The 4,421-nt window shown below is 40.1% G+C and overlaps 1 pseudogene; it reads left to right on the top strand.

The window, feature by feature from the left end:
• The first annotated feature begins 3,967 nt into the window (after nucleotides 1–3,967).
• Nucleotides 3,968–4,197, top strand: LOC101085361 (annotated as a pseudogene).
• The last annotated feature ends 224 nt before the right edge of the window (nucleotides 4,198–4,421 follow it).

The following is a 4,421-nucleotide window of genomic DNA, read 5'->3' as shown; positions in this document are numbered from 1 at the left end:
AGGGAATGCAGATCAGGGGACACCATCTCTGCATTCTTCCTCTGCCTCTCTACAGCTCATCAGTCCCTCCCAGAAAGAAGCTTGACACTTACCTGAAGCCCAGCTTTTTTGCAACTGCTTCCCAGGGGCTCCTCCTGATCACCTGGCTCTGGGAACCTGCAGGGCTCCTTTGTGGTCCCAAGGGACTATATATATATATATATATATATATATATATATATATATATACTTTAACAGCTGTTGCCTGGCTTCCAGTCGGCCTAAATCTAGGTGCTGACTGAAATCCTACCCCCCACTTTGGAACATTGACTGGTCTTAGTACATTTTCAACTACTGGGAGCTATTAATAATTAAATAGGCTATTTGTACACTCAGAAAGTTTTAAGAGTCAACCAAGAGCTAGGGCAGAGTTGAACAATATGGTTTGTCTTCTACATAAGGACAACCCTCTAAGACTGGGAGATGTGGCTATTTCATCTAATACACAGAAACCAATACAGATAGCCAAGAAAAATAAAGAAACAGAGGGATATTTTCCAAACAAAAGAATAAGATAACACCTCAGTAAGCTAAAGGAGCCTAGCACCATTAGACCAGCCTTACAAGAAATGTGAAAGTGTTCTTTAAGCTGGAACAAAATGATGCTAATTAATAACAGGAAAACACATGAAAGAATAATTCTCACTGGTAAAGGAAAATATATAGTAAAAACAGTATATTAATCATTTATAAAGCTGAAGTTAAAAGGTAAAAGTAATAGGGGCACCTGGGTGGTTCAGTCGGTAAGCATCTGACTTCGGCCTAGGTCATAGTCTCACGATTCGTGAGTTCGAGCCCCACATCAGGCTCTGTGCTTGCAGCTGAGAACCTGGAGCCTCCTTCAGATTCTGTGTCTCCCTCTCTCTCTGCCCCTCCCCTGCTCATGCTCTCTGTCTCTCAAAAATAAATAAATGTTAAACAACAAAAAAAAGTAAAAGTAACACCTGGGTGTCTCAGTTGGTTAAGTGGCTGACTTCAGCTCAGGTCATGATCTCACATTTCGTGAGTTCAGGCCCCACATTGGGCTCTGTGATGACAGCTTCAGATTCTGTTTCTCCCTCTCTCTCTGCCCTTCCCTCGCCTGTGCTCTCTCTCTCAAAAATAAACATAATTTTTAAAAAAATAGTTAGTGAAGGGCTACACAAGATTAAAAGATGTAAAATGTGACATCAGAAATAAAATGTGGGTGAAAGAGTAAAAATACAGAGCATTAGAATATGTTCAAACTTCAGTTTTTATCAAATTAGTTATAAAAATAAGCTATATAAGTTCCATGGTAGTCACCAAGCAAAAGCCCATAGTAGACATGCAAAAGATAATAAGAAATGAATCTAAGCATACCGCTGAAGAAAGTCATTAAATAACAGAGGAGAAGAACAGGAGAAGAAAAAAGAAACAAGGGAACTACAAAACAGCTGGAAAACGATGAACAAAATGGCAATAGGTATGTAACTATCAATAATTACTTAAAATATAAGTACACTAAATTCTCCACTCAAAAGACAAAGAATGAATTGATTAAAAAAAAAGAACCCATCTATATGCTGCCCACAAGAAACCCAATTTAGAAATCAGGCCACACACAGACTGAAAGTAAAAGAATGGAGAAAGATATTCCATGAAAGTGGGAGCCAAAAGAAAGCTGATGGTAGCTAAATTTATATCAGGCAAAACACTTTGAAACAAAAACTAATAACAAAGAAGGGCATTACATATTGATAAAGGGGTCAATCCAACAAGAGGATACAACATTTATAAACAATTATGCATCCAACATAGAAGCACCTAAATATATAAAGCAATTATTAACAGACCTAGAGGGAGAAATAGACAGCAATACAATAATAGTAGGGGACTTTAATGTACTACTTACATTCCTGGATAGATCATCCAGACAGAAAATCAATAAGGAAACATTGGCCTTAAGCAACACTTTAAACCAAATGAACTTAACAGATATATAAATAATATTCTATCCAAAAGCACTATAATACATATTCTTCTAAAGTGCACATGGAACAGTTTCCAAGGTAGATCATATATCGGGCCACAAAACAAGTCTTAACAAATTTAAGAAGACTGAAGTCACATTAAGCACTTTTTCTGACCACAATGATATGAAACTAGAAGTCAATTACTAGGAGAAAACTGGAAAAGTTCACAAATATCTGGAGACTAAGCATGCTACTGAACAACCAGTGGGTCAATAAAGAAATCAAAAGCAAAATAAAAAAATACCTTGAGGCAAAAGAAAAGAGAAATGCAGCACACATCAAATGGGACTCAGCAAAAGCAGTTCTAAAAGGGAAGTTCATAGCAATAAATGCCTAAGTCAAGAAACTAGAAAAAGAAGATCAAAGCCCAAAGTTAGTAGGAGGAAGAAAATAACAAAGATAAAAGCATAAATTAATGTAAGAGAGACTAAAAAGACATTCTGTGCTCATGGATGGAAGAACTGATAATGTTAAAATGTCCATAATACCCAAAGCAATTCAGAATCAATGTAATTCCACTAAAAATTCCTATGGCATTTCTTACAACCCAAAGTTTGTATGGAACCACAAAAGATAGTGAATAGCCAAAGCAATTTTGAGGGGGAAAAAAAAAGATGGAGGCATCATGTTCCCTGATTTCAAACTATGTTATAAAGCTATAGTAATCAAAACAGTATGGTCCTGGCATAGAAACACACACAGAGATCGATGGAACAGAGCGACCAGAAGTAAATCCATACATTTATGGTCAATTAATTGATGACAAAGGAGCCAAGAACATACAATTAGGAAAGGATAGACTTCAATAAATGGTGTTAGGAACACTGGACAGTCACATGCAAAAGAACGAAAACTGGACCACCGTCTTAAACCATTTACAAAAACTAACTCAAATGGATTAAACACTTCAATGTAAGACATGAAACCATAAAACAGGTGGTAAGTCCCCTGGCACTGGTGTTGACGATTTTTTGGATTTGACACCAAAAGCAAGAAAAGCAAAAATAAGCAGGTGGGACTGCATCAAACTAAAAAGCTTCTGCACAGCAAAGGTAACCATCAACAAAATGAAAAGCCAGCCTGTTGAATGGGAAAAAATATTTACATAGTATATATCTGATAAGGGGATTAATATCCAAAATATATAAAGAATTCATGTGACTTACTAAAACAATCTGATTAAAAAATAGGTAGAAAATCTGAATAGATACTTTTCTAAAGAAGACACACAGATGTCCAACAAATACATGAAAAGGTACTCGACATCACTAATCATCAAGGAAATGCAAATCAAAACCACAGTGAGGTATCATCTCACACCAGTTATAAGGGCTATTAGCAAAAGGAAATAATAAGCATTGGCAAGGATGTAGAGAAAAGGGAACTCTTGTGCACTATTGGTGGAACTGTAAATTAGTAGAGCCACTATGTGCCAGTTTGGTACGATATGGAGGTTCTTTTTTATTTTTTATTTTTTTTTATTTTTTTTTCAACGTTTATTTATTTTTGGGACAGAGAGAGACAGAGCATGAACGGGGGAGGGGCAGAGAGAGAGGGAGACACAGAATCCGAAACAGGCTCCAGGCTCTGAGCCATCAGCCCAGAGCCTGACGCGGGGCTCGAACTCACGGACCACGAGATCGTGACCTGGCTGAAGTCGGACGCTTAACCGACTGCGCCACCCAGGTGCCCCATCTTTTTTAAAAAATTCAAAATAGAACAATCATACAACCCAGCAATCCCACTTCTGATGACTTAGCCAAAGAAAATAAAAACATTAACTCAAAAAGATATCTGTACCTCCATGTTAATTGCAGCATTATTTACGTTAACTAAGATATGGATCTGTCGCCTCCACCTTCTGGCCCACACCAGCTGTGTGCACCAGGGTCCTGCATTTCATTGTTAGGAGGCTCTGGCCCTGTGAGCCCACAATGTCAGGCCCCAGTGGGGACTTGGGCATGCCAGTGGAGGCAGGTGAGGATGTCAGCTTTGGTGCTGCCATCACCTCCGTGTTGGACCAGATCAACTCCTGTCTGGACCACCTGGAGGAGAAGAACGACCACCTCCAAGCCTGCCTCCAGAGCTGCTTGAGTCCAACTGGTAGAGACACCTTGAGTTCCAGCAGAAGCCTGGGGAGGCCCCTAGTGATGCCAGTCCTTAGGCTCTGAGAGCCCCCAACCAGCCCCAACCCTGCCTCCCTGGATTAGGCTCTGGCCTGGGCACTCACCAGCTGGCTTAGATACCTTCTCAAGGTCTGGCTGACAGGTCCCCTGGTGGACCTGCCCACCTGGGTCCTCCCCTTGGCATGCCTAGGCCAGCCCCAAACACCTGGGGCTGCCTGCCTGGCCTGCCTGCCCAATTGCAGGGCACCCCCCACACTGCCCA

This window comes from Felis catus, chromosome A2 (genome assembly GCF_018350175.1).
Source record: "Felis catus isolate Fca126 chromosome A2, F.catus_Fca126_mat1.0, whole genome shotgun sequence".
Classification (NCBI taxonomy): domain Eukaryota; kingdom Metazoa; phylum Chordata; class Mammalia; order Carnivora; family Felidae; genus Felis; species Felis catus.
Note: the sequence above shows the minus strand (reverse complement) of the source record. Positions and strands in the feature narration are given on the sequence as shown.